This window comes from Ambystoma mexicanum, chromosome 6p (assembly GCF_040938575.1).
Source record: "Ambystoma mexicanum isolate Mex_15411 chromosome 6p, UKY_AmexF1_1, whole genome shotgun sequence".
NCBI classification, from domain to species: domain Eukaryota; kingdom Metazoa; phylum Chordata; class Amphibia; order Caudata; family Ambystomatidae; genus Ambystoma; species Ambystoma mexicanum.
The window spans coordinates 30606770-30632681 of record NC_090935.1 but is presented as its reverse complement, the minus strand read 5'-3'; the positions used below and the strand labels follow the sequence as shown (position 1 = coordinate 30632681).

The window sequence follows — 25912 nt, the reverse complement described above, 5'->3', positions numbered from 1 at the left end:
CGCACGCACGCACACTCTCTCTCGTGCTATCTGCTGCCTTTCAGACCCTGCCACCCCTCGCTTGCTTTAAAGGAGCAGTTGGCGAATGACACTGAGCAAAGAATGCACAAGTGGGTAAAGAGATCACACACCTAGAGGCAGCCAGCTCTCATGAAGAGTAGGGCCTAGAAGCAGTGAAGCTTGAGGGGCTGTGCGCTCTTTGCCATGAGCCCCTAGAGGCGGATCATATAGAAAGCGCTATATAGAAATGAGCAGCCAGCAGAGGACAAGGCAGCCGCTCTCGGTGCAGCACAGCACAGAGAGGATCAAGAGAAACGGGAAGGGCTTCCGCGGCAGCGAGCAAGCACAAGACCAGCACGGGAGCGGGGCCCCTTTTATTCTGTCAATAAAAGGTATTTCTCTCCTGGCACGCACGTGTCTAAAAATATGGAACGCTTCACGAATTTGCGTGTCATCCTTGCGCAGGGGCCATGCTAATCTTCTCTGTATCGTTCCAATTTTAGTATATGTGCTGCCGAAGCGAGCACACACTTGGGGCTGAACTGGCCAGTGTATAAAAGCCAGCGCATCGGCTGCCTTTTGACCTAGGTTGACTTGTTATGCTCTAACTTTGGCAAGAAACTGTTTGGTTCTGGGGCCGGTATGGAACCAAGAGGCAAAGACCAACGACCCAAGCTTCCTCGCTGCTGGTTTGGCCCAAAAGGAAAGGTTCCGTGTGCTTGGCTATTGCAATGCAGGAAAGAAAGGATCATGGTCCAGGCTGCATGCAAAGTGGCACCTCCCGTCATAATGCCTGGGAGATGGGTGCTGTGTGCCTGGACGCATCACAATAGTCCCACAAGCCAGAGAAAAGCCAGAGGGCCTGTGAGGGTTTGCTTGGGGGGGGCCCTGTTGAATTCCAGGATAGGCAAGGTGAGGCAGCGGCCTAGTGCGCGGACCCCCGAGAGCCCCGGATTGCTGCTGCCCCCGCCTTCAAGCCAGAGATGCATTTTCAAACCGATGTAAGTTTACGTTTGGCTGCTGGCTTCAGCGACGGTGGCTTCAAAGTCCCGCCGGGTCTGCTTTCCTTTGGTAGGGCCAGGAAGCCTCTTACAACAGGTATTGGCTGCCTGTCGCCTGCTTTTATCAACTGTGCCAGGACGTGAGCCTTGTGTGTTACAAAATCAGGACAGCAGGCATTGCAGTGGCTCCTGCTTCAGAAAGGCACCTTGAAGAACAGCACTAGGAGCTAACGGAGGGCACCAGGGGTATGGGGGCCAGTGGTGCAATGGATAAGGCGCCTGACTAGGAGTCAGAAGGTTGTGGGTTCCACTGCCATCCGGCTGGGCTCCCAACTCTGTGCTTTGTTTCTTTGAATTACATTTAAATTCCCTTGGCCTTCACTGCTCGCAATAGACTTTTGATTTTATGTGGGGCGGGCCCGGTTGCACAGCAAGGAAACACCAGGCGCCATCTCGAAGCACCACCAGTAGGGGTCCCTCCAGAAGGCCCCAACAAGCAGCAGATGATTTCTATGCATGTGTGCGTCCTGTCCTTCAATGGGTGGGGGTTGGCTTGTGTTGGACACAGTCCCAGGGCAGCCCTTCACGTCCCTGATCGGCCACGATCGGCCAGAGACCTCTCTGTGAGCGCCGCAGGCGAGCCTTCTCGGGACCTCAGCAACTGAGGGGCACATTTCCAAATGAGGGAGACATTTCCAGAAAGCGCACCAGGGAACGGCTCAGCCTCTGCTTCGTGGCCTAACCCAGCCTGGTCCTTCTCCAACCATCTGGGAGCTGTCCAAAAGCCGGTGGGCCTGGCGGAATGGGCTCCCAGCAGGCCCTGGCTGACTGGTGATTTGCATACACACAGACACACGCACGCACGCACACTCTCTCTCGTGCTATCTGCTGCCTTTCAGACCCTGCCACCCCTCGCTTGCTTTAAAGGAGCAGTTGGCGAATGACACTGAGCAAAGAATGCACAAGTGGGTAAAGAGATCACACACCTAGAGGCAGCCAGCTCTCATGAAGAGTAGGGCCTAGAAGCAGTGAAGCTTGAGGGGCTGTGCGCTCTTTGCCATGAGCCCCTAGAGGCGGATCATATAGAAAGCGCTATATAGAAATGAGCAGCCAGCAGAGGACAAGGCAGCCGCTCTCGGTGCAGCACAGCACAGAGAGGATCAAGAGAAACGGGAAGGGCTTCCGCGGCAGCGAGCAAGCACAAGACCAGCACGGGAGCGGGGCCCCTTTTATTCTGTCAATAAAAGGTATTTCTCTCCTGGCACGCACGTGTCTAAAAATATGGAACGCTTCACGAATGTGCGTGTCATCCTTGCGCAGGGGCCATGCTAATCTTCTCTGTATCGTTCCAATTTTAGTATATGTGCTGCCGAAGCGAGCACACACTTGGGGCTGAACTGGCCAGTGTATAAAAGCCAGCGCATCGGCTGCCTATTGACCTAGGTTGACTTGTTATGCTCTAACTTTGGCAAGAAACTGTTTGGTTCTGGGGCCGGTATGGAACCAAGAGGCAAAGACCAACGACCCAAGCTTCCTCGCTGCTGGTTTGGCCCAAAAGGAAAGGTTCCGTGTGCTTGGCTATTGCAATGCAGGAAGAAAGGATCATGGTCCAGGCTGCATGCAAAGTGGCACCTCCCGTCATAATGCCTGGGTGATGGGTGCTGTGTGCCTGGACGCATCACAATAGTCCCACAAGCCAGAGAAAAGCCAGAGGGCCTGTGAGGGTTTGCTTGGGGGGGGCCCTGTTGAATTCCAGGATAGGCAAGGTGAGGCAGCGGCCTAGTGCGCGGACCCCCGAGAGCCCCGGATTGCTGCTGCCCCCGCCTTCAAGCCAGAGATGCATTTTCAAACCGATGTAAGTTTACGTTTGGCTGCTGGCTTCAGCGACGGTGGCTTCAAAGTCCCGCCGGGTCTGCTTTCCTTTGGTAGGGCCAGGAAGCCTCTTACAACAGGTATTGGCTGCCTGTCGCCTGCTTTTATCAACTGTGCCAGGACGTGAGCCTTGTGTGTTACAAAATCAGGACAGCAGGCATTGCAGTGGCTCCTGCTTCAGAAAGGCACCTTGAAGAACAGCACTAGGAGCTAACGGAGGGCACCAGGGGTATGGGGGCCAGTGGTGCAATGGATAAGGCGCCTGACTAGGAGTCAGAAGGTTGTGGGTTCCACTGCCATCCGGCTGGGCTCCCAACTCTGTGCTTTGTTTCTTTGAATTACATTTAAATTCCCTTGGCCTTCACTGCTCGCAATAGACTTTTGATTTTATGTGGGGCGGGCCCGGTTGCACAGCAAGGAAACACCAGGCGCCATCTCGAAGCACCACCAGTAGGGGTCCCTCCAGAAGGCCCCAACAAGCAGCAGATGATTTCTATGCATGTGTGCGTCCTGTCCTTCAATGGGTGGGGGTTGGCTTGTGTTGGACACAGTCCCAGGGCAGCCCTTCACGTCCCTGATCGGCCACGATCGGCCAGAGACCTCTCTCTGTGAGCGCCGCAGGCGAGCCTTCTCGGGACCTCAGCAACTGAGGGGCACATTTCCAAATGAGGGAGACATTTCCAGAAAGCGCACCAGGGAACGGCTCGGCCTCTGCTTCGTGGCCTAACCCAGCCTGGTCCTTCTCCAACCATCTGGGAGCTGTCCAAAAGCCGGTGGGCCTGGCGGAATGGGCTCCCAGCAGGCCCTGGCTGACTGGTGATTTGCATACACACAGACACACGCACGCACGCACACTCTCTCTCGTGCTATCTGCTGCCTTTCAGACCCTGCCACCCCTCGCTTGCTTTAAAGGAGCAGTTGGCGAATGACACTGAGCAAAGAATGCACAAGTGGGTAAAGAGATCACACACCTAGAGGCAGCCAGCTCTCATGAAGAGTAGGGCCTAGAAGCAGTGAAGCTTGAGGGGCTGTGCGCTCTTTGCCATGAGCCCCTAGAGGCGGATCATATAGAAAGCGCTATATAGAAATGAGCAGCCAGCAGAGGACAAGGCAGCCGCTCTCGGTGCAGCACAGCACAGAGAGGATCAAGAGAAACGGGAAGGGCTTCCGCGGCAGCGAGCAAGCACAAGACCAGCACGGGAGCGGGGCCCCTTTTATTCTGTCAATAAAAGGTATTTCTCTCCTGGCACGCACGTGTCTAAAAATATGGAACGCTTCACGAATTTGCGTGTCATCCTTGCGCAGGGGCCATGCTAATCTTCTCTGTATCGTTCCAATTTTAGTATATGTGCTGCCGAAGCGAGCACACACTTGGGGCTGAACTGGCCAGTGTATAAAAGCCAGCGCATCGGCTGCCTATTGACCTAGGTTGACTTGTTATGCTCTAACTTTGGCAAGAAACTGTTTGGTTCTGGGGCCGGTATGGAACCAAAAGGCAAAGACCAACGACCCAAGCTTCCTCGCTGCTGGTTTGGCCCAAAAGGAAAGGTTCCGTGTGCTTGGCTATTGCAATGCAGGAAGAAAGGATCATGGTCCAGGCTGCATGCAAAGTGGCACCTCCCGTCATAATGCCTGGGTGATGGGTGCTGTGTGCCTGGACGCATCACAATAGTCCCACAAGCCAGAGAAAAGCCAGAGGGCCTGTGAGGGTTTGCTTGGGGGGGGCCCTGTTGAATTCCAGGATAGGCAAGGTGAGGCAGCGGCCTAGTGCGCGGACCCCCGAGAGCCCCGGATTGCTGCTGCCCCCGCCTTCAAGCAAGAGATGCATTTTCAAACCAATGTAAGTTTACGTTTGGCTGCTGGCTTCAGCGACGGTGGCTTCAAAGTCCCGCCGGGTCTGCTTTCCTTTGGTAGGGCCAGGAAGCCTCTTACAACAGGTATTGGCTGCCTGTCGCCTGCTTTTATCAACTGTGCCAGGACGTGAGCCTTGTGTGTTACAAAATCAGGACAGCAGGCATTGCAGTGGCTCCTGCTTCAGAAAGGCACCTTGAAGAACAGCACTAGGAGCTAACGGAGGGCACCAGGGGTATGGGGGCCAGTGGTGCAATGGATAAGGCGCCTGACTAGGAGTCAGAAGGTTGTGGGTTCCTCTGCCATCCGGCTGGGCTCCCAACTCTGTGCTTTGTTTCTTTGAATTACATTTAAATTCCCTTGGCCTTCACTGCTCGCAATAGACTTTTGATTTTATGTGGGGCGGGCCCGGTTGCACAGCAAGGAAACACCAGGCGCCATCTCGAAGCACCACCAGTAGGGGTCCCTCCAGAAGGCCCCAACAAGCAGCAGATGATTTCTATGCATGTGTGCGTCCTGTCCTTCAATGGGTGGGGGTTGGCTTGTGTTGGACACAGTCCCAGGGCAGCCCTTCACGTCCCTGATCGGCCACGATCGGCCAGAGACCTCTCTGGTGAGCGCCGCAGGCGAGCCTTCTCGGGACCTCAGCAACTGAGGGGCACATTTCCAAATGAGGGAGACATTTCCAGAAAGCGCACCAGGGAACGGCTCGGCCTCTGCTTCGTGGCCTAACCCAGCCTGGTCCTTCTCCAACCATCTGGGAGCTGTCCAAAAGCCGGTGGGCCTGGCGGAATGGGCTCCCAGCAGGCCCTGGCTGACTGGTGATTTGCATACACACAGACACACGCACGCACGCACACTCTCTCTCGTGCTATCTGCTGCCTTTCAGACCCTGCCACCCCTCGCTTGCTTTAAAGGAGCAGTTGGCGAATGACACTGAGCAAAGAATGCACAAGTGGGTAAAGAGATCACACACCTAGAGGCAGCCAGCTCTCATGAAGAGTAGGGCCTAGAAGCAGTGAAGCTTGAGGGGCTGTGCGCTCTTTGCCATGAGCCCCTAGAGGCGGATCATATAGAAAGCGCTATATAGAAATGAGCAGCCAGCAGAGGACAAGGCAGCCGCTCTTGGTGCAGCACAGAGAGGATCAAGAGAAACGGGAAGGGCTTCCGCGGCAGCGAGCAAGCACAAGACCAGCACGGGAGCGGGGCCCCTTTTATTCTGTCAATAAAAGGTATTTCTCTCCTGGCACGCACGTGTCTAAAAATATGGAACGCTTCACGAATTTGCGTGTCATCCTTGCGCAGGGGCCATGCTAATCTTCTCTGTATCGTTCCAATTTTAGTATATGTGCTGCCGAAGCGAGCACACACTTGGGGCTGAACTGGCCAGTGTATAAAAGCCAGCGCATCGGCTGCCTATTGACCTAGGTTGACTTGTTATGCTCTAACTTTGGCAAGAAACTGTTTGGTTCTGGGGCCGGTATGGAACCAAGAGGCAAAGACCAACGACCCAAGCTTCCTCGCTGCTGGTTTGGCCCAAAAGGAAAGGTTCCGTGTGCTTGGCTATTGCAATGCAGGAAGAAAGGATCATGGTCCAGGCTGCATGCAAAGTGGCACCTCCCGTCATAATGCCTGGGTGATGGGTGCTGTGTGCCTGGACGCATCACAATAGTCCCACAAGCCAGAGAAAAGCCAGAGGGCCTGTGAGGGTTTGCTTGGGGGGGGCCCTGTTGAATTCCAGGATAGGCAAGGTGAGGCAGCGGCCTAGTGCGCGGACCCCCGAGAGCCCCGGATTGCTGCTGCCCCCGCCTTCAAGCCAGAGATGCATTTTCAAACCGATGTAAGTTTACGTTTGGCTGCTGGCTTCAGCGACGGTGGCTTCAAAGTCCCGCCGGGTCTGCTTTCCTTTGGTAGGGCCAGGAAGCCTCTTACAACAGGTATTGGCTGCCTGTCGCCTGCTTTTATCAACTGTGCCAGGACGTGAGCCTTGTGTGTTACAAAATCAGGACAGCAGGCATTGCAGTGGCTCCTGCTTCAGAAAGGCACCTTGAAGAACAGCACTAGGAGCTAACGGAGGGCACCAGGGGTATGGGGGCCAGTGGTGCAATGGATAAGGCGCCTGACTAGGAGTCAGAAGGTTGTGGGTTCCTCTGCCATCCGGCTGGGCTCCCAACTCTGTGCTTTGTTTCTTTGAATTACATTTAAATTCCCTTGGCCTTCACTGCTCGCAATAGACTTTTGATTTTATGTGGGGCGGGCCCGGTTGCACAGCAAGGAAACACCAGGCGCCATCTCGAAGCACCACCAGTAGGGGTCCCTCCAGAAGGCCCCAACAAGCAGCAGATGATTTCTATGCATGTGTGCGTCCTGTCCTTCAATGGGTGGGGGTTGGCTTGTGTTGGACACAGTCCCAGGGCAGCCCTTCACGTCCCTGATCGGCCACGATCGGCCAGAGACCTCTCTGGTGAGCGCCGCAGGCGAGCCTTCTCGGGACCTCAGCAACTGAGGGGCACATTTCCAAATGAGGGAGACATTTCCAGAAAGCGCACCAGGGAACGGCTCGGCCTCTGCTTCGTGGCCTAACCCAGCCTGGTCCTTCTCCAACCATCTGGGAGCTGTCCAAAAGCCGGTGGGCCTGGCGGAATGGGCTCCCAGCAGGCCCTGGCTGACTGGTGATTTGCATACACACAGACACACGCACGCACGCACACTCTCTCTCGTGCTATCTGCTGCCTTTCAGACCCTGCCACCCCTCGCTTGCTTTAAAGGAGCAGTTGGCGAATGACACTGAGCAAAGAATGCACAAGTGGGTAAAGAGATCACACACCTAGAGGCAGCCAGCTCTCATGAAGAGTAGGGCCTAGAAGCAGTGAAGCTTGAGGGGCTGTGCGCTCTTTGCCATGAGCCCCTAGAGGCGGATCATATAGAAAGCGCTATATAGAAATGAGCAGCCAGCAGAGGACAAGGCAGCCGCTCTTGGTGCAGCACAGAGAGGATCAAGAGAAACGGGAAGGGCTTCCGCGGCAGCGAGCAAGCACAAGACCAGCACGGGAGCGGGGCCCCTTTTATTCTGTCAATAAAAGGTATTTCTCTCCTGGCACGCACGTGTCTAAAAATATGGAACGCTTCACGAATTTGCGTGTCATCCTTGCGCAGGGGCCATGCTAATCTTCTCTGTATCGTTCCAATTTTAGTATATGTGCTGCCGAAGCGAGCACACACTTGGGGCTGAACTGGCCAGTGTATAAAAGCCAGCGCATCGGCTGCCTATTGACCTAGGTTGACTTGTTATGCTCTAACTTTGGCAAGAAACTGTTTGGTTCTGGGGCCGGTATGGAACCAAGAGGCAAAGACCAACGACCCAAGCTTCCTCGCTGCTGGTTTGGCCCAAAAGGAAAGGTTCCGTGTGCTTGGCTATTGCAATGCAGGAAGAAAGGATCATGGTCCAGGCTGCATGCAAAGTGGCACCTCCCGTCATAATGCCTGGGTGATGGGTGCTGTGTGCCTGGACGCATCACAATAGTCCCACAAGCCAGAGAAAAGCCAGAGGGCCTGTGAGGGTTTGCTTGGGGGGGGCCCTGTTGAATTCCAGGATAGGCAAGGTGAGGCAGCGGCCTAGTGCGCGGACCCCCGAGAGCCCCGGATTGCTGCTGCCCCCGCCTTCAAGCCAGAGATGCATTTTCAAACCGATGTAAGTTTACGTTTGGCTGCTGGCTTCAGCGACGGTGGCTTCAAAGTCCCGCCGGGTCTGCTTCCCTTTGGTAGGGCCAGGAAGCCTCTTACAACAGGTATTGGCTGCCTGTCGCCTGCTTTTATCAACTGTGCCAGGACGTGAGCCTTGTGTGTTACAAAATCAGGACAGCAGGCATTGCAGTGGCTCCTGCTTCAGAAAGGCACCTTGAAGAACAGCACTAGGAGCTAACGGAGGGCACCAGGGGTATGGGGGCCAGTGGTGCAATGGATAGGAGTCAGAAGGTTGTGGGTTCCACTGCCATCCGGCTGGGCTCCCAACTCTGTGCTTTGTTTCTTTGAATTACATTTAAATTCCCTTGGCCTTCACTGCTCGCAATAGACTTTTGATTTTATGTGGGGCGGGCCCGGTTGCACAGCAAGGAAACACCAGGCGCCATCTCGAAGCACCACCAGTAGGGGTCCCTCCAGAAGGCCCCAACAAGCAGCAGATGATTTCTATGCATGTGTGCGTCCTGTCCTTCAATGGGTGGGGGTTGGCTTGTGTTGGACACAGTCCCAGGGCAGCCCTTCACGTCCCTGATCGGCCACGATCGGCCAGAGACCTCTCTGTGAGCGCCGCAGGCGAGCCTTCTCGGGACCTCAGCAACTGAGGGGCACATTTCCAAATGAGGGAGACATTTCCAGAAAGCGCACCAGGGAACGGCTCAGCCTCTGCTTCGTGGCCTAACCCAGCCTGGTCCTTCTCCAACCATCTGGGAGCTGTCCAAAAGCCGGTGGGCCTGGCGGAATGGGCTCCCAGCAGGCCCTGGCTGACTGGTGATTTGCATACACACAGACACACGCACGCACGCACACTCTCTCTCGTGCTATCTGCTGCCTTTCAGACCCTGCCACCCCTCGCTTGCTTTAAAGGAGCAGTTGGCGAATGACACTGAGCAAAGAATGCACAAGTGGGTAAAGAGATCACACACCTAGAGGCAGCCAGCTCTCATGAAGAGTAGGGCCTAGAAGCAGTGAAGCTTGAGGGGCTGTGCGCTCTTTGCCATGAGCCCCTAGAGGCGGATCATATAGAAAGCGCTATATAGAAATGAGCAGCCAGCAGAGGACAAGGCAGCCGCTCTCGGTGCAGCACAGCACAGAGAGGATCAAGAGAAACGGGAAGGGCTTCCGCGGCAGCGAGCAAGCACAAGACCAGCACGGGAGCGGGGCCCCTTTTATTCTGTCAATAAAAGGTATTTCTCTCCTGGCACGCACGTGTCTAAAAATATGGAACGCTTCACGAATTTGCGTGTCATCCTTGCGCAGGGGCCATGCTAATCTTCTCTGTATCGTTCCAATTTTAGTATATGTGCTGCCGAAGCGAGCACACACTTGGGGCTGAACTGGCCAGTGTATAAAAGCCAGCGCATCGGCTGCCTATTGACCTAGGTTGACTTGTTATGCTCTAACTTTGGCAAGAAACTGTTTGGTTCTGGGGCCGGTATGGAACCAAGAGGCAAAGACCAACGACCCAAGCTTCCTCGCTGCTGGTTTGGCCCAAAAGGAAAGGTTCCGTGTGCTTGGCTATTGCAATGCAGGAAGAAAGGATCATGGTCCAGGCTGCATGCAAAGTGGCACCTCCCGTCATAATGCCTGGGTGATGGGTGCTGTGTGCCTGGACGCATCACAATAGTCCCACAAGCCAGAGAAAAGCCAGAGGGCCTGTGAGGGTTTGCTTGGGGGGGGCCCTGTTGAATTCCAGGATAGGCAAGGTGAGGCAGCGGCCTAGTGCGCGGACCCCCGAGAGCCCCGGATTGCTGCTGCCCCCGCCTTCAAGCCAGAGATGCATTTTCAAACCGATGTAAGTTTACGTTTGGCTGCTGGCTTCAGCGACGGTGGCTTCAAAGTCCCGCCGGGTCTGCTTTCCTTTGGTAGGGCCAGGAAGCCTCTTACAACAGGTATTGGCTGCCTGTCGCCTGCTTTTATCAACTGTGCCAGGACGTGAGCCTAGTGTGTTACAAAATCAGGACAGCAGGCATTGCAGTGGCTCCTGCTTCAGAAAGGCACCTTGAAGAACAGCACTAGGAGCTAACGGAGGGCACCAGGGGTATGGGGGCCAGTGGTGCAATGGATAAGGCGCCTGACTAGGAGTCAGAAGGTTGTGGGTTCCACTGCCATCCGGCTGGGCTCCCAACTCTGTGCTTTGTTTCTTTGAATTACATTTAAATTCCCTTGGCCTTCACTGCTCGCAATAGACTTTTGATTTTATGTGGGGCGGGCCCGGTTGCACAGCAAGGAAACACCAGGCGCCATCTCGAAGCACCACCAGTAGGGGTCCCTCCAGAAGGCCCCAACAAGCAGCAGATGATTTCTATGCATGTGTGCGTCCTGTCCTTCAATGGGTGGGGGTTGGCTTGTGTTGGACACAGTCCCAGGGCAGCCCTTCACGTCCCTGATCGGCCAGAGACCTCTCTGGTGAGCGCCGCAGGCGAGCCTTCTCGGGACCTCAGCAACTGAGGGGCACATTTCCAAATGAGGGAGACATTTCCAGAAAGCGCACCAGGGAACGGCTCAGCCTCTGCTTCGTGGCCTAACCCAGCCTGGTCCTTCTCCAACCATCTGGGAGCTGTCCAAAAGCCGGTGGGCCTGGCGGAATGGGCTCCCAGCAGGCCCTGGCTGACTGGTGATTTGCATACACACAGACACACGCACGCACGCACACTCTCTCTCGTGCTATCTGCTGCCTTTCAGACCCTGCCACCCCTCGCTTGCTTTAAAGGAGCAGTTGGCGAATGACACTGAGCAAAGAATGCACAAGTGGGTAAAGAGATCACACACCTAGAGGCAGCCAGCTCTCATGAAGAGTAGGGCCTAGAAGCAGTGAAGCTTGAGGGGCTGTGCGCTCTTTGCCATGAGCCCCTAGAGGCGGATCATATAGAAAGCGCTATATAGAAATGAGCAGCCAGCAGAGGACAAGGCAGCCGCTCTCGGTGCAGCACAGCACAGAGAGGATCAAGAGAAACGGGAAGGGCTTCCGCGGCAGCGAGCAAGCACAAGACCAGCACGGGAGCGGGGCCCCTTTTATTCTGTCAATAAAAGGTATTTCTCTCCTGGCACGCACGTGTCTAAAAATATGGAACGCTTCACGAATTTGCGTGTCATCCTTGCGCAGGGGCCATGCTAATCTTCTCTGTATCGTTCCAATTTTAGTATATGTGCTGCCGAAGCGAGCACACACTTGGGGCTGAACTGGCCAGTGTATAAAAGCCAGCGCATCGGCTGCCTATTGACCTAGGTTGACTTGTTATGCTCTAACTTTGGCAAGAAACTGTTTGGTTCTGGGGCCGGTATGGAACCAAGAGGCAAAGACCAACGACCCAAGCTTCCTCGCTGCTGGTTTGGCCCAAAAGGAAAGGTTCCGTGTGCTTGGCTATTGCAATGCAGGAAGAAAGGATCATGGTCCAGGCTGCATGCAAAGTGGCACCTCCCGTCATAATGCCTGGGTGATGGGTGCTGTGTGCCTGGACGCATCACAATAGTCCCACAAGCCAGAGAAAAGCCAGAGGGCCTGTGAGGGTTTGCTTGGGGGGGGCCCTGTTGAATTCCAGGATAGGCAAGGTGAGGCAGCGGCCTAGTGCGCGGACCCCCGAGAGCCCCGGATTGCTGCTGCCCCCGCCTTCAAGCCAGAGATGCATTTTCAAACCGATGTAAGTTTACGTTTGGCTGCTTGCTTCAGCGACGGTGGCTTCAAAGTCCCGCCGGGTCTGCTTTCCTTTGGTAGGGCCAGGAAGCCTCTTACAACAGGTATTGGCTGCCTGTCGCCTGCTTTTATCAACTGTGCCAGGACGTGAGCCTTGTGTGTTACAAAATCAGGACAGCAGGCATTGCAGTGGCTCCTGCTTCAGAAAGGCACCTTGAAGAACAGCACTAGGAGCTAACGGAGGGCACCAGGGGTATGGGGGCCAGTGGTGCAATGGATAAGGCGCCTGACTAGGAGTCAGAAGGTTGTGGGTTCCACTGCCATCCGGCTGGGCTCCCAACTCTGTGCTTTGTTTCTTTGAATTACATTTAAATTCCCTTGGCCTTCACTGCTCGCAATAGACTTTTGATTTTATGTGGGGCGGGCCCGGTTGCACAGCAAGGAAACACCAGGCGCCATCTCGAAGCACCACCAGTAGGGGTCCCTCCAGAAGGCCCCAACAAGCAGCAGATGATTTCTATGCATGTGTGCGTCCTGTCCTTCAATGGGTGGGGGTTGGCTTGTGTTGGACACAGTCCCAGGGCAGCCCTTCACGTCCCTGATCGGCCACGATCGGCCAGAGACCTCTCTGTGAGCGCCGCAGGCGAGCCTTCTCGGGACCTCAGCAACTGAGGGGCACATTTCCAAATGAGGGAGACATTTCCAGAAAGCGCACCAGGGAACGGCTCAGCCTCTGCTTCGTGGCCTAACCCAGCCTGGTCCTTCTCCAACCATCTGGGAGCTGTCCAAAAGCCGGTGGGCCTGGCGGAATGGGCTCCCAGCAGGCCCTGGCTGACTGGTGATTTGCATACACACAGACACACGCACGCACGCACACTCTCTCTCGTGCTATCTGCTGCCTTTCAGACCCTGCCACCCCTCGCTTGCTTTAAAGGAGCAGTTGGCGAATGACACTGAGCAAAGAATGCACAAGTGGGTAAAGAGATCACACACCTAGAGGCAGCCAGCTCTCATGAAGAGTAGGGCCTAGAAGCAGTGAAGCTTGAGGGGCTGTGCGCTCTTTGCCATGAGCCCCTAGAGGCGGATCATATAGAAAGCGCTATATAGAAATGAGCAGCCAGCAGAGGACAAGGCAGCCGCTCTTGGTGCAGCACAGAGAGGATCAAGAGAAACGGGAAGGGCTTCCGCGGCAGCGAGCAAGCACAAGACCAGCACGGGAGCGGGGCCCCTTTTATTCTGTCAATAAAAGGTATTTCTCTCCTGGCACGCACGTGTCTAAAAATATGGAACGCTTCACGAATTTGCGTGTCATCCTTGCGCAGGGGCCATGCTAATCTTCTCTGTATCGTTCCAATTTTAGTATATGTGCTGCCGAAGCGAGCACACACTTGGGGCTGAACTGGCCAGTGTATAAAAGCCAGCGCATCGGCTGCCTATTGACCTAGGTTGACTTGTTATGCTCTAACTTTGGCAAGAAACTGTTTGGTTCTGGGGCCGGTATGGAACCAAGAGGCAAAGACCAACGACCCAAGCTTCCTCGCTGCTGGTTTGGCCCAAAAGGAAAGGTTCCGTGTGCTTGGCTATTGCAATGCAGGAAGAAAGGATCATGGTCCAGGCTGCATGCAAAGTGGCACATCCCGTCATAATGCCTGGGTGATGGGTGCTGTGTGCCTGGACGCATCACAATAGTCCCACAAGCCAGAGAAAAGCCAGAGGGCCTGTGAGGGTTTGCTTGGGGGGGGCCCTGTTGAATTCCAGGATAGGCAAGGTGAGGCAGCGGCCTAGTGCGCGGACCCCCGAGAGCCCCGGATTGCTGCTGCCCCCGCCTTCAAGCCAGAGATGCATTTTCAAACCGATGTAAGTTTACGTTTGGCTGCTTGCTTCAGCGACGGTGGCTTCAAAGTCCCGCCGGGTCTGCTTTCCTTTGGTAGGGCCAGGAAGCCTCTTACAACAGGTATTGGCTGCCTGTCGCCTGCTTTTATCAACTGTGCCAGGACGTGAGCCTTGTGTGTTACAAAATCAGGACAGCAGGCATTGCAGTGGCTCCTGCTTCAGAAAGGCACCTTGAAGAACAGCACTAGGAGCTAACGGAGGGCACCAGGGGTATGGGGGCCAGTGGTGCAATGGATAAGGCGCCTGACTAGGAGTCAGAAGGTTGTGGGTTCCACTGCCATCCGGCTGGGCTCCCAACTCTGTGCTTTGTTTCTTTGAATTACATTTAAATTCCCTTGGCCTTCACTGCTCGCAATAGACTTTTGATTTTATGTGGGGCGGGCCCGGTTGCACAGCAAGGAAACACCAGGCGCCATCTCGAAGCACCACCAGTAGGGGTCCCTCCAGAAGGCCCCAACAAGCAGCAGATGATTTCTATGCATGTGTGCGTCCTGTCCTTCAATGGGTGGGGGTTGGCTTGTGTTGGACACAGTCCCAGGGCAGCCCTTCACGTCCCTGATCGGCCACGATCGGCCAGAGACCTCTCTGTGAGCGCCGCAGGCGAGCCTTCTCGGGACCTCAGCAACTGAGGGGCACATTTCCAAATGAGGGAGACATTTCCAGAAAGCGCACCAGGGAACGGCTCAGCCTCTGCTTCGTGGCCTAACCCAGCCTGGTCCTTCTCCAACCATCTGGGAGCTGTCCAAAAGCCGGTGGGCCTGGCGGAATGGGCTCCCAGCAGGCCCTGGCTGACTGGTGATTTGCATACACACAGACACACGCACGCACGCACACTCTCTCTCGTGCTATCTGCTGCCTTTCAGACCCTGCCACCCCTCGCTTGCTTTAAAGGAGCAGTTGGCGAATGACACTGAGCAAAGAATGCACAAGTGGGTAAAGAGATCACACACCTAGAGGCAGCCAGCTCTCATGAAGAGTAGGGCCTAGAAGCAGTGAAGCTTGAGGGGCTGTGCGCTCTTTGCCAGGAGCCCCTAGAGGCGGGTCATATAGAAAGCGCTATATAGAAATGAGCAGCCAGCAGAGGACAAGGCAGCCGCTCTTGGTGCAGCACAGAGAGGATCAAGAGAAACGGGAAGGGCTTCCGCGGCAGCGAGCAAGCACAAGACCAGCACGGGAGCGGGGCCCCTTTTATTCTGTCAATAAAAGGTATTTCTCTCCTGGCACGCACGTGTCTAAAAATATGGAACGCTTCACGAATTTGCGTGTCATCCTTGCGCAGGGGCCATGCTAATCTTCTCTGTATCGTTCCAATTTTAGTATATGTGCTGCCGAAGCGAGCACACACTTGGGGCTGAACTGGCCAGTGTATAAAAGCCAGCGCATCGGCTGCCTATTGACCTAGGTTGACTTGTTATGCTCTAACTTTGGCAAGAAACTGTTTGGTTCTGGGGCCGGTATGGAACCAAGAGGCAAAGACCAACGACCCAAGCTTCCTCGCTGCTGGTTTGGCCCAAAAGGAAAGGTTCCGTGTGCTTGGCTATTGCAATGCAGGAAGAAAGGATCATGGTCCAGGCTGCATGCAAAGTGGCACCTCCCGTCATAATGCCTGGGTGATGGGTGCTGTGTGCCTGGACGCATCACAATAGTCCCACAAGCCAGAGAAAAGCCAGAGGGCCTGTGAGGGTTTGCTTGGGGGGGGCCCTGTTGAATTCCAGGATAGGCAAGGTGAGGCAGCGGCCTAGTGCGCGGACCCCCGAGAGCCCCGGATTGCTGCTGCCCCCGCCTTCAAGCCAGAGATGCATTTTCAAACCGATGTAAGTTTACGTTTGGCTGCTTGCTTCAGCGACGGTGGCTTCAAAGTCCCGCCGGGTCTGCTTTCCTTTGGTAGGGCCAGGAAGCCTCTTACAACAGGTATTGGCTGCCTGTCGCCTGCTTTTATCAACTGTGCCAGGACGTGAGCCTTGTGTGTTACAAAATCAGGACAGCAGGCATTGCAGTGGCTCCTGCTTCAGAAAGGCACCTTGAAGAACAGCACTAGGAGCTAACGGAGGGCACCAGGGGTATGGGGGCCAGTGGTGCAATGGATAAGGCGCCTGACTAGGAGTCAGAAGGTTGTGGGTTCCACTGCCATCCGGCTGGGCTCCCAACTCTGTGCTTTGTTTCTTTGAATTACATTTAAATTCCCTTGGCCTTCACTGCTCGCAATAGACTTTTGATTTTATGTGGGGCGGGCCCGGTTGCACAGCAAGGAAACACCAGGCGCCATCTCGAAGCACCACCAGTAGGGGTCCCTCCAGAAGGCCCCAACAAGCAGCAGATGATTTCTATGCATGTGTGCGTCCTGTCCTTCAATGGGTGGGGGTTGGCTTGTGTTGGACACAGTCCCAGGGCAGCCCTTCACGTCCCTGATCGGCCACGATCGGCCAGAGACCTCTCTGTGAGCGCCGCAGGCGAGCCTTCTCGGGACCTCAGCAACTGAGGGGCACATTTCCAAATGAGGGAGACATTTCCAGAAAGCGCACCAGGGAACGGCTCAGCCTCTGCTTCGTGGCCTAACCCAGCTTGGTCCTTCTCCAACCATCTGGGAGCTGTCCAAAAGCCGGTGGGCCTGGCGGAATGGGCTCCCAGCAGGCCCTGGCTGACTGGTGATTTGCATACACACAGACACACGCACGCACGCACACTCTCTCTCGTGCTATCTGCTGCCTTTCAGACCCTGCCACCCCTCGCTTGCTTTAAAGGAGCAGTTGGCGAATGACACTGAGCAAAGAATGCACAAGTGGGTAAAGAGATCACACACCTAGAGGCAGCCAGCTCTCATGAAGAGTAGGGCCTAGAAGCAGTGAAGCTTGAGGGGCTGTGCGCTCTTTGCCATGAGCCCCTAGAGGCGGATCATATAGAAAGCGCTATATAGAAATGAGCAGCCAGCAGAGGACAAGGCAGCCGCTCTTGGTGCAGCACAGAGAGGATCAAGAGAAACGGGAAGGGCTTCCGCGGCAGCGAGCAAGCACAAGACCAGCACGGGAGCGGGGCCCCTTTTATTCTGTCAATAAAAGGTATTTCTCTCCTGGCACGCACGTGTCTAAAAATATGGAACGCTTCACGAATTTGCGTGTCATCCTTGCGCAGGGGCCATGCTAATCTTCTCTGTATCGTTCCAATTTTAGTATATGTGCTGCCGAAGCGAGCACACACTTGGGGCTGAACTGGCCAGTGTATAAAAGCCAGCGCATCGGCTGCCTATTGACCTAGGTTGACTTGTTATGCTCTAACTTTGGCAAGAAACTGTTTGGTTCTGGGGCCGGTATGGAACCAAGAGGCAAAGACCAACGACCCAAGCTTCCTCGCTGCTGGTTTGGCCCAAAAGGAAAGGTTCCGTGTGCTTGGCTATTGCAATGCAGGAAGAAAGGATCATGGTCCAGGCTGCATGCAAAGTGGCACCTCCCGTCATAATGCCTGGGTGATGGGTGCTGTGTGCCTGGACGCATCACAATAGTCCCACAAGCCAGAGAAAAGCCAGAGGGCCTGTGAGGGTTTGCTTGGGGGGGGCCCTGTTGAATTCCAGGATAGGCAAGGTGAGGCAGCGGCCTAGTGCGCGGACCCCCGAGAGCCCCGGATTGCTGCTGCCCCCGCCTTCAAGCAAGAGATGCATTTTCAAACCGATGTAAGTTTACGTTTGGCTGCTGGCTACAGCGACGGTGGCTTCAAAGTCCCGCCGGGTCTGCTTTCCTTTGGTAGGGCCAGGAAGCCTCTTACAACAGGTATTGGCTGCCTGTCGCCTGCTTTTATCAACTGTGCCAGGACGTGAGCCTTGTGTGTTACAAAATCAGGACAGCAGGCATTGCAGTGGCTCCTGCTTCAGAAAGGCACCTTGAAGAACAGCACTAGGAGCTAACGGAGGGCACCAGGGGTATGGGGGCCAGTGGTGCAATGGATAAGGCGCCTGACTAGGAGTCAGAAGGTTGTGTGTTCCACTGCCATCCGGCTGGGCTCCCAACTCTGTGCTTTGTTTCTTTGAATTACATTTAAATTCCCTTGGCCTTCACTGCTCGCAATAGACTTTTGATTTTATGTGGGGCGGGCCGGGTTGCACAGCAAGGAAACACCAGGCGCCATCTCGAAGCACCACCAGTAGGGGTCCCTCCAGAAGGCCCCAACAAGCAGCAGATGATTTCTATGCATGTGTGCGTCCTGTCCTTCAATGGGTGGGGGTTGGCTTGTGTTGGACACAGTCCCAGGGCAGCCCTTCACGTCCCTGATCGGCCACGATCGGCCAGAGACCTCTCTGTGAGCGCCGCAGGCGAGCCTTCTCGGGACCTCAGCAACTGAGGGGCACATTTCCAAATGAGGGAGACATTTCCAGAAAGCGCACCAGGGAACGGCTCAGCCTCTGCTTCGTGGCCTAACCCAGCCTGGTCCTTCTCCAACCATCTGGGAGCTGTCCAAAAGCCGGTGGGCCTGGCGGAATGGGCTCCCAGCAGGCCCTGGCTGACTGGTGATTTGCATACACACAGACACACGCACGCACGCACACTCTCTCTCGTGCTATCTGCTGCCTTTCAGACCCTGCCACCCCTCGCTTGCTTTAAAGGAGCAGTTGGCGAATGACACTGAGCAAAGAATGCACAAGTGGGTAAAGAGATCACACACCTAGAGGCAGCCAGCTCTCATGAAGAGTAGGGCCTAGAAGCAGTGAAGCTTGAGGGGCTGTGCGCTCTTTGCCATGAGCCCCTAGAGGCGGATCATATAGAAAGCGCTATATAGAAATGAGCAGCCAGCAGAGGACAAGGCAGCCGCTCTTGGTGCAGCACAGAGAGGATCAAGAGAAACGGGAAGGGCTTCCGCGGCAGCGAGCAAGCACAAGACCAGCACGGGAGCGGGGCCCCTTTTATTCTGTCAATAAAAGGTATTTCTCTCCTGGCACGCACGTGTCTAAAAATATGGAACGCTTCACGAATTTGCGTGTCATCCTTGCGCAGGGGCCATGCTAATCTTCTCTGTATCGTTCCAATTTTAGTATATGTGCTGCCGAAGCGAGCACACACTTGGGGCTGAACTGGCCAGTGTATAAAAGCCAGCGCATCGGCTGCCTATTGACCTAGGTTGACTTGTTATGCTCTAACTTTGGCAAGAAACTGTTTGGTTCTGGGGCCGGTATGGAACCAAGAGGCAAAGACCAACGACCCAAGCTTCCTCGCTGCTGGTTTGGCCCAAAAGGAAAGGTTCCGTGTGCTTGGCTATTGCAATGCAGGAAGAAAGGATCATGGTCCAGGCTGCATGCAAAGTGGCACCTCCCGTCATAATGCCTGGGTGATGGGTGCTGTGTGCCTGGACGCATCACAATAGTCCCACAAGCCAGAGAAAAGCCAGAGGGCCTGTGAGGGTTTGCTTGGGGGGGGCCCTGTTGAATTCCAGGATAGGCAAGGTGAGGCAGCGGCCTAGTGCGCGGACCCCCGAGAGCCCCGGATTGCTGCTGCCCCCGCCTTCAAGCAAGAGATGCATTTTCAAACCGATGTAAGTTTACGTTTGGCTGCTGGCTACAGCGACGGTGGCTTCAAAGTCCCGCCGGGTCTGCTTTCCTTTGGTAGGGCCAGGAAGCCTCTTACAACAGGTATTGGCTGCCTGTCGCCTGCTTTTATCAACTGTGCCAGGACGTGAGCCTTGTGTGTTACAAAATCAGGACAGCAGGCATTGCAGTGGCTCCTGCTTCAGAAAGGCACCTTGAAGAACAGCACTAGGAGCTAACGGAGGGCACCAGGGGTATGGGGGCCAGTGGTGCAATGGATAAGGCGCCTGACTAGGAGTCAGAAGGTTGTGTGTTCCACTGCCATCCGGCTGGGCTCCCAACTCTGTGCTTTGTTTCTTTGAATTACATTTAAATTCCCTTGGCCTTCACTGCTCGCAATAGACTTTTGATTTTATGTGGGGCGGGCCGGGTTGCACAGCAAGGAAACACCAGGCGCCATCTCGAAGCACCACCAGTAGGGGTCCCTCCAGAAGGCCCCAACAAGCAGCAGATGATTTCTATGCATGTGTGCGTCCTGTCCTTCAATGGGTGGGGGTTGGCTTGTGTTGGACACAGTCCCAGGGCAGCCCTTCACGTCCCTGATCGGCCACGATCGGCCAGAGACCTCTCTGTGAGCGCCGCAGGCGAGCCTTCTCGGGACCTCAGCAACTGAGGGGCACATTTCCAAATGAGGGAGACATTTCCAGAAAGCGCACCAGGGAACGGCTCAGCCTCTGCTTCGTGGCCTAACCCAGCCTGGTCCTTCTCCAACCATCTGGGAGCTGTCCAAAAGCCGGTGGGCCTGGCGGAATGGGCTCCCAGCAGGCCCTGGCTGACTGGTGATTTGCATACACACAGACACACGCACGCACGCACACTCTCTCTCGTGCTATCTGCTGCCTTTCAGACCCTGCCACCCCTCGCTTGCTTTAAAGGAGCAGTTGGCGAATGACACTGAGCAAAGAATGCACAAGTGGGTAAAGAGATCACACACCTAGAGGCAGCCAGCTCTCATGAAGAGTAGGGCCTAGAAGCAGTGAAGCTTGAGGGGCTGTGCGCTCTTTGCCATGAGCCCCTAGAGGCGGATCATATAGAAAGCGCTATATAGAAATGAGCAGCCAGCAGAGGACAAGGCAGCCGCTCTTGGTGCAGCACAGAGAGGATCAAGAGAAACGGGAAGGGCTTCCGCGGCAGCGAGCAAGCACAAGACCAGCACGGGAGCGGGGCCCCTTTTATTCTGTCAATAAAAGGTATTTCTCTCCTGGCACGCACGTGTCTAAAAATATGGAACGCTTCACGAATTTGCGTGTCATCCTTGCGCAGGGGCCATGCTAATCTTCTCTGTATCGTTCCAATTTTAGTATATGTGCTGCCGAAGCGAGCACACACTTGGGGCTGAACTGGCCAGTGTATAAAAGCCAGCGCATCGGCTGCCTATTGACCTAGGTTGACTTGTTATGCTCTAACTTTGGCAAGAAACTGTTTGGTTCTGGGGCCGGTATGGAACCAAGAGGCAAAGACCAACGACCCAAGCTTCCTCGCTGCTGGTTTGGCCCAAAAGGAAAGGTTCCGTGTGCTTGGCTATTGCAATGCAGGAAGAAAGGATCATGGTCCAGGCTGCATGCAAAGTGGCACCTCCCGTCATAATGCCTGGGTGATGGGTGCTGTGTGCCTGGACGCATCACAATAGTCCCACAAGCCAGAGAAAAGCCAGAGGGCCTGTGAGGGTTTGCTTGGGGGGGGCCCTGTTGAATTCCAGGATAGGCAAGGTGAGGCAGCGGCCTAGTGCGCGGACCCCCGAGAGCCCCGGATTGCTGCTGCCCCCGCCTTCAAGCCAGAGATGCATTTTCAAACCGATGTAAGTTTACGTTTGGCTGCTTGCTTCAGCGACGGTGGCTTCAAAGTCCCGCCGGGTCTGCTTTCCTTTGGTAGGGCCAGGAAGCCTCTTACAACAGGTATTGGCTGCCTGTCGCCTGCTTTTATCAACTGTGCCAGGACGTGAGCCTTGTGTGTTACAAAATCAGGACAGCAGGCATTGCAGTGGCTCCTGCTTCAGAAAGGCACCTTGAAGAACAGCACTAGGAGCTAACGGAGGGCACCAGGGGTATGGGGGCCAGTGGTGCAATGGATAAGGCGCCTGACTAGGAGTCAGAAGGTTGTGGGTTCCACTGCCATCCGGCTGGGCTCCCAACTCTGTGCTTTGTTTCTTTGAATTACATTTAAATTCCCTTGGCCTTCACTGCTCGCAATAGACTTTTGATTTTATGTGGGGCGGGCCCGGTTGCACAGCAAGGAAACACCAGGCGCCATCTCGAAGCACCACCAGTAGGGGTCCCTCCAGAAGGCCCCAACAAGCAGCAGATGATTTCTATGCATGTGTGCGTCCTGTCCTTCAATGGGTGGGGGTTGGCTTGTGTTGGACACAGTCCCAGGGCAGCCCTTCACGTCCCTGATCGGCCACGATCGGCCAGAGACCTCTCTGTGAGCGCCGCAGGCGAGCCTTCTCGGGACCTCAGCAACTGAGGGGCACATTTCCAAATGAGGGAGACATTTCCAGAAAGCGCACCAGGGAACGGCTCGGCCTCTGCTTCGTGGCCTAACCCAGCCTGGTCCTTCTCCAACCATCTGGGAGCTGTCCAAAAGCCGGTGGGCCTGGCGGAATGGGCTCCCAGCAGGCCCTGGCTGACTGGTGATTTGCATACACACAGACACACGCACGCACGCACACTCTCTCTCGTGCTATCTGCTGCCTTTCAGACCCTGCCACCCCTCGCTTGCTTTAAAGGAGCAGTTGGCGAATGACACTGAGCAAAGAATGCACAAGTGGGTAAAGAGATCACACACCTAGAGGCAGCCAGCTCTCATGAAGAGTAGGGCCTAGAAGCAGTGAAGCTTGAGGGGCTGTGCGCTCTTTGCCATGAGCCCCTAGAGGCGGATCATATAGAAAGCGCTATATAGAAATGAGCAGCCAGCAGAGGACAAGGCAGCCGCTCTTGGTGCAGCACAGAGAGGATCAAGAGAAACGGGAAGGGCTTCCGCGGCAGCGAGCAAGCACAAGACCAGCACGGGAGCGGGGCCCCTTTTATTCTGTCAATAAAAGGTATTTCTCTCCTGGCACGCACGTGTCTAAAAATATGGAACGCTTCACGAATTTGCGTGTCATCCTTGCGCAGGGGCCATGCTAATCTTCTCTGTATCGTTCCAATTTTAGTATATGTGCTGCCGAAGCGAGCACACACTTGGGGCTGAACTGGCCAGTGTATAAAAGCCAGCGCATCGGCTGCCTATTGACCTAGGTTGACTTGTTATGCTCTAACTTTGGCAAGAAACTGTTTGGTTCTGGGGCCGGTATGGAACCAAGAGGCAAAGACCAACGACCCAAGCTTCCTCGCTGCTGGTTTGGCCCAAAAGGAAAGGTTCCGTGTGCTTGGCTATTGCAATGCAGGAAGAAAGGATCATGGTCCAGGCTGCATGCAAAGTGGCACCTCCCGTCATAATGCCTGGGTGATGGGTGCTGTGTGCCTGGACGCATCACAATAGTCCCACAAGCCAGAGAAAAGCCAGAGGGCCTGTGAGGGTTTGCTTGGGGGGGGCCCTGTTGAATTCCAGGATAGGCAAGGTGAGGCAGCGGCCTAGTGCGCGGACCCCCGAGAGCCCCGGATTGCTGCTGCCCCCGCCTTCAAGCAAGAGATGCATTTTCAAACCGATGTAAGTTTACGTTTGGCTGCTGGCTTCAGCGACGGTGGCTTCAAAGTCCCGCCGGGTCTGCTTTCCTTTGGTAGGGCCAGGAAGCCTCTTACAACAGGTATTGGCTGCCTGTCGCCTGCTTTTATCAACTGTGCCAGGACGTGAGCCTTGTGTGTTACAAAATCAGGACAGCAGGCATTGCAGTGGCTCCTGCTTCAGAAAGGCACCTTGAAGAACAGCACTAGGAGCTAACGGAGGGCACCAGGGGTATGGGGGCCAGTGGTGCAATGGATAAGGCGCCTGACTAGGAGTCAGAAGGTTGTGGGTTCCACTGCCATCCGGCTGGGCTCCCAACTCTGTGCTTTGTTTCTTTGAATTACATTTAAATTCCCTTGGCCTTCACTGCTCGCAATAGACTTTTGATTTTATGTGGGGCGGGCCCGGTTGCACAGCAAGGAAACACCAGGCGCCATCTCGAAGCACCACCAGTAGGGGTCCCTCCAGAAGGCCCCAACAAGCAGCAGATGATTTCTATGCATGTGTGCGTCCTGTCCTTCAATGGGTGGGGGTTGGCTTGTGTTGGACACAGTCCCAGGGCAGCCCTTCACGTCCCTGATCGGCCAGAGACCTCTCTGGTGAGCGCCGCAGGCGAGCCTTCTCGGGACCTCAGCAACTGAGGGGCACATTTCCAAATGAGGGAGACATTTCCAGAAAGCGCACCAGGGAACGGCTCGGCCTCTGCTCCGTGGCCTAACCCAGCCTGGTCCTTCTCCAACCATCTGGGAGCTGTCCAAAAGCCGGTGGGCCTGGCGGAATGGGCTCCCAGCAGGCCCTGGCTGACTGGTGATTTGCATACACACAGACACACGCACGCACGCACACTCTCTCTCGTGCTATCTGCTGCCTTTCAGACCCTGCCACCCCTCGCTTGCTTTAAAGGAGCAGTTGGCGAATGACACTGAGCAAAGAATGCACAAGTGGGTAAAGAGATCACACACCTAGAGGCAGCCAGCTCTCATGAAGAGTAGGGCCTAGAAGCAGTGAAGCTTGAGGGGCTGTGCGCTCTTTGCCATGAGCCCCTAGAGGCGGGTCATATAGAAAGCGCTATATAGAAATGAGCAGCCAGCAGAGGACAAGGCAGCCGCTCTCGGTGCAGCACAGCACAGAGAGGATCAAGAGAAACGGGAAGGGCTTCCGCGGCAGCGAGCAAGCACAAGACCAGCACGGGAGCGGGGCCCCTTTTATTCTGTCAATAAAAGGTATTTCTCTCCTGGCACGCACGTGTCTAAAAATATGGAACGCTTCACGAATTTGCGTGTCATCCTTGCGCAGGGGCCATGCTAATCTTCTCTGTATCGTTCCAATTTTAGTATATGTGCTGCCGAAGCGAGCACACACTTGGGGCTGAACTGGCCAGTGTATAAAAGCCAGCGCATCGGCTGCCTATTGACCTAGGTTGACTTGTTATGCTCTAACTTTGGCAAGAAACTGTTTGGTTCTGGGGCCGGTATGGAACCAAGAGGCAAAGACCAACGACCCAAGCTTCCTCGCTGCTGGTTTGGCCCAAAAGGAAAGGTTCCGTGTGCTTGGCTATTGCAATGCAGGAAGAAAGGATCATGGTCCAGGCTGCATGCAAAGTGGCACCTCCCGTCATAATGCCTGGGTGATGGGTGCTGTGTGCCTGGACGCATCACAATAGTCCCACAAGCCAGAGAAAAGCCAGAGGGCCTGTGAGGGTTTGCTTGGGGGGGGCCCTGTTGAATTCCAGGATAGGCAAGGTGAGGCAGCGGCCTAGTGCGCGGACCCCCGAGAGCCCCGGATTGCTGCTGCCCCCGCCTTCAAGCAAGAGATGCATTTTCAAACCGATGTAAGTTTACGTTTGGCTGCTGGCTTCAGCGACGGTGGCTTCAAAGTCCCGCCGGGTCTGCTTTCCTTTGGTAGGGCCAGGAAGCCTCTTACAACAGGTATTGGCTGCCTGTCGCCTGCTTTTATCAACTGTGCCAGGACGTGAGCCTTGTGTGTTACAAAATCAGGACAGCAGGCATTGCAGTGGCTCCTGCTTCAGAAAGGCACCTTGAAGAACAGCACTAGGAGCTAACGGAGGGCACCAGGGGTATGGGGGCCAGTGGTGCAATGGATAAGGCGCCTGACTAGGAGTCAGAAGGTTGTGGGTTCCACTGCCATCCGGCTGGGCTCCCAACTCTGTGCTTTGTTTCTTTGAATTACATTTAAATTCCCTTGGCCTTCACTGCTCGCAATAGACTTTTGATTTTATGTGGGGCGGGCCGGGTTGCACAGCAAGGAAACACCAGGCGCCATCTCGAAGCACCACCAGTAGGGGTCCCTCCAGAAGGCCCCAACAAGCAGCAGATGATTTCTATGCATGTGTGCGTCCTGTCCTTCAATGGGTGGGGGTTGGCTTGTGTTGGACACAGTCCCAGGGCAGCCCTTCACGTCCCTGATCGGCCACGATCGGCCAGAGACCTCTCTGTGAGCGCCGCAGGCGAGCCTTCTCGGGACCTCAGCAACTGAGGGGCACATTTCCAAATGAGGGAGACATTTCCAGAAAGCGCACCAGGGAACGGCTCAGCCTCTGCTTCGTGGCCTAACCCAGCCTGGTCCTTCTCCAACCATCTGGGAGCTGTCCAAAAGCCGGTGGGCCTGGCGGAATGGGCTCCCAGCAGGCCCTGGCTGACTGGTGATTTGCATACACACAGACACACGCACGCA

At 55.3% G+C, this 25912-nt stretch overlaps 14 non-coding genes across 14 annotated transcripts; all 14 read right to left on the bottom strand.

Annotated features, from left to right (window-relative positions):
* Positions 1 to 420: 420 nt before the first annotated feature.
* On the bottom strand, positions 421 to 527 carry LOC138511885 (U6 spliceosomal RNA). Its single transcript, XR_011280773.1, has one exon. It is a non-coding gene; the product is annotated as a U6 spliceosomal RNA (small nuclear RNA).
* Positions 528 to 2276: 1749 nt separating this feature from the next.
* Positions 2277 to 2383, bottom strand: LOC138512332 (U6 spliceosomal RNA). The gene has a single exon (XR_011281178.1). It is a non-coding gene; the product is annotated as a U6 spliceosomal RNA (small nuclear RNA).
* A 1750-nt stretch (positions 2384 to 4133) lies between these two features.
* LOC138511883 (U6 spliceosomal RNA) lies at positions 4134 to 4240 on the bottom strand. The gene has a single exon (XR_011280772.1). It is a non-coding gene; the product is annotated as a U6 spliceosomal RNA (small nuclear RNA).
* A 1744-nt stretch (positions 4241 to 5984) lies between these two features.
* LOC138511882 (U6 spliceosomal RNA) lies at positions 5985 to 6091 on the bottom strand. Its single transcript, XR_011280771.1, has one exon. It is a non-coding gene; the product is annotated as a U6 spliceosomal RNA (small nuclear RNA).
* Positions 6092 to 7835: 1744 nt separating this feature from the next.
* Positions 7836 to 7942, bottom strand: LOC138511881 (U6 spliceosomal RNA). Its single transcript, XR_011280770.1, has one exon. It is a non-coding gene; the product is annotated as a U6 spliceosomal RNA (small nuclear RNA).
* Positions 7943 to 9677: 1735 nt separating this feature from the next.
* LOC138511880 (U6 spliceosomal RNA) lies at positions 9678 to 9784 on the bottom strand. Its single transcript, XR_011280769.1, has one exon. It is a non-coding gene; the product is annotated as a U6 spliceosomal RNA (small nuclear RNA).
* Positions 9785 to 11523: 1739 nt separating this feature from the next.
* On the bottom strand, positions 11524 to 11630 carry LOC138511879 (U6 spliceosomal RNA). Its single transcript, XR_011280768.1, has one exon. It is a non-coding gene; the product is annotated as a U6 spliceosomal RNA (small nuclear RNA).
* A 1743-nt stretch (positions 11631 to 13373) lies between these two features.
* LOC138511878 (U6 spliceosomal RNA) lies at positions 13374 to 13480 on the bottom strand. The gene has a single exon (XR_011280767.1). It is a non-coding gene; the product is annotated as a U6 spliceosomal RNA (small nuclear RNA).
* A 1743-nt stretch (positions 13481 to 15223) lies between these two features.
* On the bottom strand, positions 15224 to 15330 carry LOC138511877 (U6 spliceosomal RNA). The gene has a single exon (XR_011280766.1). It is a non-coding gene; the product is annotated as a U6 spliceosomal RNA (small nuclear RNA).
* Positions 15331 to 17073: 1743 nt separating this feature from the next.
* On the bottom strand, positions 17074 to 17180 carry LOC138511876 (U6 spliceosomal RNA). The gene has a single exon (XR_011280765.1). It is a non-coding gene; the product is annotated as a U6 spliceosomal RNA (small nuclear RNA).
* A 1743-nt stretch (positions 17181 to 18923) lies between these two features.
* On the bottom strand, positions 18924 to 19030 carry LOC138511875 (U6 spliceosomal RNA). The gene has a single exon (XR_011280764.1). It is a non-coding gene; the product is annotated as a U6 spliceosomal RNA (small nuclear RNA).
* Positions 19031 to 20773: 1743 nt separating this feature from the next.
* On the bottom strand, positions 20774 to 20880 carry LOC138511874 (U6 spliceosomal RNA). Its single transcript, XR_011280763.1, has one exon. It is a non-coding gene; the product is annotated as a U6 spliceosomal RNA (small nuclear RNA).
* A 1743-nt stretch (positions 20881 to 22623) lies between these two features.
* On the bottom strand, positions 22624 to 22730 carry LOC138511872 (U6 spliceosomal RNA). Its single transcript, XR_011280762.1, has one exon. It is a non-coding gene; the product is annotated as a U6 spliceosomal RNA (small nuclear RNA).
* Positions 22731 to 24469: 1739 nt separating this feature from the next.
* Positions 24470 to 24576, bottom strand: LOC138511871 (U6 spliceosomal RNA). The gene has a single exon (XR_011280761.1). It is a non-coding gene; the product is annotated as a U6 spliceosomal RNA (small nuclear RNA).
* Between the last annotated feature and the right edge of the window lie 1336 nt (positions 24577 to 25912).